General features: G+C 37.4%; 2 pseudogenes across 1 annotated transcript; both read left to right on the plus strand.

Moving 5' to 3' along the window:
* The first annotated feature begins 227 nt into the window (after nt 1–227).
* On the plus strand, nt 228–2245 carry LOC149553309 (UNC93-like protein 1 pseudogene; annotated as a pseudogene). The gene has a single exon (XR_016353069.1). The product of XR_016353069.1 is annotated as an UNC93-like protein 1 pseudogene (transcript).
* Nucleotides 2246–3205: 960 nt separating this feature from the next.
* On the plus strand, nt 3206–7077 carry LOC149553310 (UNC93-like protein 1; annotated as a pseudogene).
* Nucleotides 7078–8643: the final 1566 nt, after the last annotated feature.

The following is an 8643-nucleotide window of genomic DNA, read 5'->3' on the forward strand; positions in this document are numbered from 1 at the left end:
AAGAATATTGTATAACAACAAATGCTACTGCTGTAGATTTTATATTCTTTTTCTTAAAATTATTCAAATGGGACATAATTTTCTAATATAAGTTTTATTTTATCGGAAATTTAATTCTTTGTTTGGAATGATTCAGAAATGAGGGACTGATAAATTTAGGGTTTTCAGGGTGATAACATTTGCTTTGCTTTATATGAATATGATGGGTATATATATAACTGTCTGAGGGCAGCTTTCATAAATATAAGAAGAGCTTTGGTCCCTGTATTTATAATTATATCATTAAACATTCACAATGCTTATCGATATCCTCCGTGGCAGCTTCTGCTTGGCTGAGTACATCTGTCTCAGATTCCACACAATACAATCTGGGAAGATAATCCAAAATCCAATTTGCATCAGCAACAACGAACAAGGGATTTAAAACTCTTCTTCAATCAATACAGTAACTGGGTATCCTGCTTTCACCTTTAGTAAAATCAAAACTATCCTTTTTGGAAATTCTAATGCATTTTCCTTTGTTCACGATGGTTTTGGGGTTAGTTATAAAGTTAATGGGGATGCAGAAAGAGGGGTTATTGTAGTTGTGAAAGTGGCAATGGATAGTACCAAGAGAGGATGGTCTCGGCCTCGTTACAATTCACCTCTGGTGCAAATAGGGTTGATAGGGCTTGTTTGCTTCTGTTGCCCAGGGATGTTCAGTGCCCTCTCAGGCCTTGGAGGTGGTGGGCAGGTGGATCACACTGTAGCTAACAATGCAAACACAGCCCTCTACACAGCATTTGCAGTTTTTGGGATATTGGGTGGTGGAATATACAACATACTAGGACCCCATATGACTCTCTTCACTGGGTGTGCTACTTATGTCCTCTATGCAGCCTCATTTTTGTACTACAATCATAAGCACAACAGTACCTTTGTAATTATTGCAGGGGCCCTGCTGGGTGTGGGAGCTGGGCTGTTGTGGGCTGGACAAGGTGCCATTATGACCTCTTACCCCACAGAGGACAGAAAGGGAGGGTATATATCCTTGTTTTGGAGTATTTTCAGCTTTGGTGGGGTAGTAGGAGGTTTCATTCCCTTTATTTTGAACTACTCCAGCAATAATCCATCTGTGAATGATGGAACATACATAGCATTCATGAGCTTCATGGCCCTTGGAACAATCCTTACATTGGGTTTGCTGCATCCTGATAAGGTTATTAGAGATGATGGCAGCAACGTCACACTTGTAAAGTATTCTGATGTGTGGATTGAGGCCTGGGAGATTATGAAACTGTTCAAGAACAGGAATATGCTGCTGCTGGCCCCTGCTTGTTGGGCTAGCAATTTTTTTATAACTTACCAGTTTAACAATGTCAATGGGCTGATGTTCAATGTGAGGACCCGGGGCTTCAACAATGTTTTTTATTGGTTGGCTCAGATATTGGGATCTATAGGGATTGGATATGTGTTGGATTACAGCTTTAAGAGTAGAAGGAAAAGAGGATTTATTGGTTTGGGTATTGTGGCATTGTTGGGTACAGTAATTTGGGCTGGAGGCCTTGCGAGCCAGCTGAAATATGATTCAAACAAATCTGCATTGAGTAATTTGGATTTCAAGAATTCTGGATCTGCCTATGCAGGGCCATTTGTATTGTATTTCTGTTATGGGTTACTCGATGCCATGTTTCAAACCTTGTGTTATTGGACAATTGGAGCTCTTGCTGACGATTCACCAACTCTGAGTAGATACAGTGGGTTCTACAAAGGAGTACAGAGTGCAGGAGCTGCTTTAGCATGGCAGACTGATACTCAGAAGACTCCATATCTGGCACAGCTCCTCATCAACTGGGGGCTTACTACTCTCAGCTATCCTTTGGTTTTCTTTGTGATTCTTCTATCTGTGACCGATGGCACGCCCAAGCAAGAAATCAAGGAAGACGGGCTGGAGAAATCTACCAGCATCAATATTACAACGGAATCTCTTGAAAATGACTCCGCCTTAAGCAAATGAATCTTTTCTTCTTTACAATAAGTGTTCTTGGCCAAGGAGAATCTGATTACAACTGAATCAACCATTGCTACTAAATGTTTATTGGGCGCCAAGATGATCTATGTGCTGCAGATAGGATTGAATATTAAATGATTGGAATTGTGTTCTGTTGAAGTGATAAAATTTAGCTCAGAGGAATCTATTAATTTAACTCTTGTAGATAAGTTCACAGAAATCTATTAATTTAACTGATGTCTGTTTATTGTTGAAGTGGTTATAGATTTAATAGTGTGTTTTTTTCTTGTATCAAGGTTTCCGTTTATACTTGTGATCCATCATCAGAATGATATAGAGAGCTTAGAAGGATGATCCATCATTTTCTACTCCTGAGCTCTCCTTCAATATGGTGATGAATTACAGACTGTGATCTCAAATGTTGATGTGATCTATCATTTTCTACTCTTAACTCTCTTATCATTCTGATGATGGCTCATAGAATTCCCAAACATTGATGCAAGATTCAAAACAATTGAATTTAAAACCATTGAAAAATGCTATTATGAATTCTAAAAATTAGTAGCTTTGACATAAATATGTTCAAAAGAATTCATTATCTATTATTTGTTGGGAATGTGAAGTCCAACAGTCACATACTGTTCGGCTTCTCTGGCTCTTGGCTTGAAGCCTGTTTTGAGTATATGGATGGATGTGTGTAATCATGTATTGTACTGTATCAGATATTAAATCATAAAGTGATTCCTGCTGGTGTGTGGATCTAGCCACAAGTTGTGGAGAGCCATGATAAACATTTTCTCTTAGTTTGTTCATTTTCTGTTTTTTATTTAGTTTCTTTGTTTTGTTTAGATTTACAATTGATATCAGAGTCATCGTGAAGTATTGAGCGGCAATGGTGCCAAGACGTCGAACCCATTGGTGAAGAGAAGGATTCGGAAGAGGAAGCTGGGTTTGTTTCCTTCTCAGCTCTTGATGTAGTTATCACTGTAACTGTAAAGAGATGGAAGAGAACAAAGAGGCCAAGAATGGAGAGGATTTCTTTAAAAAGGAGATTGTTATTCTAAAAGAGGAGGTTTTGATACTGAAAGAGGCAATTTTCTTTATAGAAAAAAAGAAAGTTCTGAAAAAAGTGGTAGTTTTCTCAAAAGAAACGAAATGAGGAGCTGAAGATGGAGTTAGTTGAGCTTCATATAATTCTCAGTGAGTTAGGAATTGATGGGAAAATGTTTGAAACGAAAGAGTCCATACCAGATGGAACGGCTGGCATTGAAAGCAAAACTTTTGAAAGAATTGGTCCAAGGGATGAGCCTATGTTGCTTGAGATTGCCAAGAATAATTACTGTGATGGAAAACCACGTTGTCAATAGGAATGCCAATATTGCAGCATCCAAGGAAGTTGAATTCTTCAATGGACTTGATTCTGATGCAAAGAATAGGACTTCCATCAAAGAGTCACTTGAAAATGAATGGTCCAAATCAGTTGTGCAGGAGCATACTGGCCCCAAGAAAAATGGCAGCAATAAGGCTGCGAATGTGATTGTTGTTATTTCTCAATGGTGTGAGGAGAATAATTTAAACCCAGTGGAGAAGAATCAGGTGACCACAGTGAACAAATTCACAAAGGCCATTGTAGAATACAGCATGGACATGGTGAAGGATGATTTTGTGCAGTGTGTTGTAATTTATTTGTCTAAACAACCTCCAGCCAATCCATCAGCATTGGAGTAGTACCCTCTGGACGGAAAAGCAATTGAAGATGGATTTTCTTCTGCTATTATTAAAGACAAAAATTGCTATGATAAAATTTCTGGGATAGGTGCAAAGTTACGAGAGGTATTCCTCAAGAAAATAGTGGATGATGGTTTACAACCAGCACAGAATGGTCTTGGTGGGTTACAGCGTGTAAAGCCTGCAGAGACTCGTGGGACAGACATACAAAATTGTGCAAAGGAAATTCGTGTGTGATGTCGTTTCTTGGGACTCTGCATTTAATTTGGAACTTCCACGTTTATGTCTGCAGGTTTTATGGCGTAGCTTGTTTTTTTGACTTTAAAAAAAAATTATTGGAGCCCATGTTGTGAAGGGGAAAGCATTTATTGGAATTTTGATCAAGAACGTGTGTGAAAACCTTCAAAGATCTGAGATCTGAATGGGAATGTTTTTTTTTTATCGGTAACAGGTCGAAGTAAAGATTAATTAAAGATTAATTATTATGTGTTTTTTGATTAATTATTATTGTTTATTTATTAAATTCGAGTAGATTTGAATTCAAGACATTTGAGATAAAGAGACTCACAATTTACCGTTGTGTCTTAGACTGTTGCCTAAGAATGGGCATGTTTTGTATATAGCTTGTGTTTTGAATAAAATAGGCAAGGTGGACTTTGGTGTGGTTTCCATCTTAGAAGTAGCTTAAACCAAGGCCAACGATGAGGCTAATAATGGTGATGATAATAGATACAAATTTTCTCATTACAGCAGGTTTTGAAGGAAATGCAGCTCAAATATGCTTGTCAGGAGTTGCATGTTGTAGATCTGAATGATGCGTGGGGGATGCAAATAGAGTAGGAGGTGAAGTTTTTGGCCCTCAAAGTTTACAGGGAAGCTCTTAATGAATCTATTTGTGATCTCGTTTGAACGAGTTATGTTAAATCTGATTTGGCTTAGAGAAGACTGATTCAAAGTGTTTGTGAACAAAGTTTGGTGAAATTGAAATCTTCAATGGACCTGATTATGACGTAAAGAATTGGAAATGCAGGGAGTATTGCAGCATGGCTGTGCCAGTCGGGCTTCAAGTGGGAGATTAATGGAAAAGTGAAGCCCAACGGTCACAAACTGCTTGGCTTTTTTGGCTCTTGGTTTGACACCCATATGCATGTGTATGAATGGATGTGTGCAATCATGTATTGTATTGTATCAGATATTAAATAATAAAGTGATTCCCTGCTGGAATGCGGACATAGCCACAAGTTGTGGTGAAATACCATAAATATTGAATCTCTTATTTTGTTCATTTTCTGTTTTTAAGTTAGTTTCTCTGCTCTCTTTAAATTTACATTATTAACTATGATGATCGACAACCTACTAGTTTTGTAGTTTAGTGGTTGATTAGTCTTTTTTTTTGACTTAAATTTTGACATAACAAATGTGATTCCAAATATTTTTCTTATTTATTAGAAAAAATAATGATTACATATATAAGAGTCACTCTCTGGGACAGCTATCATATTTCTCTATATCTATTATATCATTAAACAAAAACTATGCCTATCAATATCCTGTGTGTTAGTTTTTGCCTGACTAGGTACATTATATGTCACATACAGAAAACAATACAACGTAGAAAAATAATCCAAATTGCAATTTGCGTTGACATTAACGACGGACAAGGGAATCAAAACTCATCTCCAATACACTAGTTGTGAGATTGGAGGCCTATTTTCATCTTTGGCAAAGTCAAAACCGCCCTGTTTGGGAATTGTGTGGTGTTTTCCTCTGTTCTTGGAGATATGGGTTGGCTATAAAGTCAATGGGGGTGAAGAGTCTGTATTGTTGTTGTGGAAGTAACAATGGATGGTCATTAGAGAGGATGTATTTGGCCTCGCTACAATTCACCTCTGGTGCAAGTAGGCTTGATAGGAGTTGTGTTCTTCTGCTGCCCAGGAATGTTCAGTGCTCTCTCAGGACTAGGAGATGGAGGGCAGGTGGATCACACCGTGGCTAACAATGCAAACACAGCCCTGTACACAGCATTTGCAGTTTTTAGCATATTGGGTGGTGGAATATACAACATACTTGGCCCCCATATGACTCTCTTCACAGGGTGTAATACTTATGTCCTCTATGCAGCCTCATTCCTCTACTACAATCATAAGCACAACAGTACCTTTGTAATTATTGCAGGGGCCCTGCTGGGGGTGGGAGCAGGGCTCCTGTGGGCTGGGCAGGGCGCCATTACTACTTCCTACCCTACTGAAGATAGAAAGGGGATTTATATCTCCTTGTTTTGGAGTCTTCTCAGCCTTGGTGGGGTTGTAGGAGGCTTCATCCCCTTCATCCTAAACTACTCAAGCAATAAGCCATCTGTGAATGATGGAAGCTACATAGCATTCATGAGCTTCATGGCCCTTGGAACAATCCTAACATTGGGTCTATTACATCCTGATAATGTCATCAGGGATGATGGCAGCAAGGTCACCCTTGTAAAGTATTCTGATGTGTGGACTGAGGCATGGGAGATTATGAAGCTGTTCAAAGATAAGAATATGCTGCTGCTAACCCCTGCTTATTGGGCTAGCAGTTTTTTTCTAACTTACCAGTACAATGATGTCAATGGGCTGATATTCAATGTGAGGACCAGAGGCTTTAACAATGCTTTTTATTGGGTGGGTCAGATTTTGGGATCGATAGGGATTGGGTATGTGTTGGACTTCAGCTTTAAGAGCAGAAGGTAAAGGGGATTTGTTGGGTTGGGCATTGTGTCATTGTTGAGTACAGCAGTTTGGGGTGGAGGCCTTGCAAACCAGCTGAGATATGATTCAAATAAGTCTGTGCTGACTGATTTGGACTTCAAAGATTCTGGTTTTGCTTATGCAGGGCCATTTGTACTGTATTTCTGCTATGGGTTTGTAGATGCCATGTTTCAGACGCTCTGTTATTGGACATTTGGAGCTCTGGCTGATGATTCACAGACTCTGAGTAGATACAGCGGGTTCTTCAAAGGAGTACAGAGTGCGGGAGCAGCTGTAGCATGGCAGATTGATTCTCAGAAGACTCCATTACTGACGCAGCTCCTCATCAACTGGGGGCTTACTACCCTCACCTATCACTCGGTTTTTTTGGTGATTCTTTTTTCTGTGACAGATGGAACGCCCAAGCAAGAAATCAATGAAGACGGGTTGGAACAACCTGTCAGCAATAATTTTACAATTGAACCTCTTGAAAATAATTCTGCCATAGGTGAATAGATCTCGTATGGTTTATTATAAGTATTTTCGGCAAAGGAGAATTTGATAGCAGCTGAATCCATCACTGTTGGTAGAAAATTTGTGTTCTTCGCACAAATATGATATAAGTGTTTTAGATAAGCCTGAATCTACACAAAATAATGATGGGAACTAGTACTGTAAGTTTTAAATTTCTAGTTCGTTATTTTTTTTTTCTTATTTATATGCTTTTTACACTTGTAATTTTGTAGCTAAGTTGTACGGTGTGAATAGGTATAAAGCGTGGACATCTTTTATATAGAGTTACACGTGGCTTTTAAGTTACAGTGATGGGTTCTTTTACTGAGTTATGTTTGCTCCTACTTTTTTAACATTTTATATCTTGGTTTTATTTTTTATATATATTCATTTGTACTAAAATGTTTTTATCATTTTTTAAAATTCTAACAGTTATAATTAATATAATGACATTGAAGAGAAGCACACATATGAAAAATCTATTGCTTGTCTAATTACGCCGAGAGGCGTTCTATACAATGGCAGCACAAATGCCCAACACGGGAATATGCCAAGATTCTTTGTCAATAAAAAAGAATTAGGAGCAGTTACAAACTTTCAAATTAAATATTAAAAAAGAATTCTCGAAATAATAGCTGGCCAAAATAATAGGAAGCCAAATGGAGGCCGAAATAATAGGCTCGAAAAAGTAGGGCCCGAAAAAGTAGGGCCCGAAAAAATAGGGGCGAAATAATTTCAATATGATTTTTTTTTTGTTAAATATAATTTTGCATGCACATTCATGCTTTTTTTTTGCGGGGAGTGGGGGAATTTGAAACAAATTCGTGGAATGTGAAGAGACGTCTATTGGGGGATATGAGGAGCCTCTCAGAAGTTATAAAACCAAGGCTCCTCATTTCATTTTCATTTTATGTTTTTGCAGGAAGGAAGAGGTGGAGGTTATTGGAGGATTAGATTGGAGTTTTTGAATAGGAGTAAATTGAAGTTTTGGAGTAACATTTTTGCAGGTGAGATTTCTATTTTTTATTTACATTTTCATTTAGATTTAGATGTAGAAGTAAATTGAAATTCAAAATTAGTTATAATATTCTACTTTGATTTATATTTCAATTTTAATTAATTTCATTTAGATTTAGAATTCTGTTCATATGACCGAAATTGAGGCCACTGGAGGACCTGTGCAGAGTTTTTCATGGAGATAAGCATGTGGGTACTGAATCAAGGCACATTAGGCCTCTTGGAGATATAATTGCGGTGACTTCCATGGCTTTTTGAATCGAATAGGGCAATCTAAACAATCTCAGATCTGAAATTCTTTTTTTCCTTTTCAGCCGAAGACAGAACAAAGATTGCTTGCAAGAAATTTTGCAGAGTTTAAGATTTGATTGCTTATGGCCGACTATTCTTGGTAACTGATATTTCTATTGTATATTCTCGTGCCCAGCACGGGAAGTTTTAATCTATACAACTTATTTTGTGCATTTAGTGCACAAACTAAAGAATGCATATGCAATCAATTTTTTTTATCAATCTTTATGATAGCTTTTTTTTTTAAATAGAAAATAGAAATTATTCTTTTATGTATGTAGAAAAAAATTAGAAAGATTTTATGTATGTAAAAAATTAAAAGAATTCTATATAGATCTAGATTTATTGAAAAGAACTCTATTTACATCTAGATATTTTGAT

The sequence above is a fragment of the Cupressus sempervirens genome, chromosome 6, assembly GCF_028749045.1.
Source record: "Cupressus sempervirens isolate cs-2001-9-10 chromosome 6, ASM2874904v1, whole genome shotgun sequence".
Lineage (NCBI taxonomy): Eukaryota > Viridiplantae > Streptophyta > Pinopsida > Cupressales > Cupressaceae > Cupressus > Cupressus sempervirens.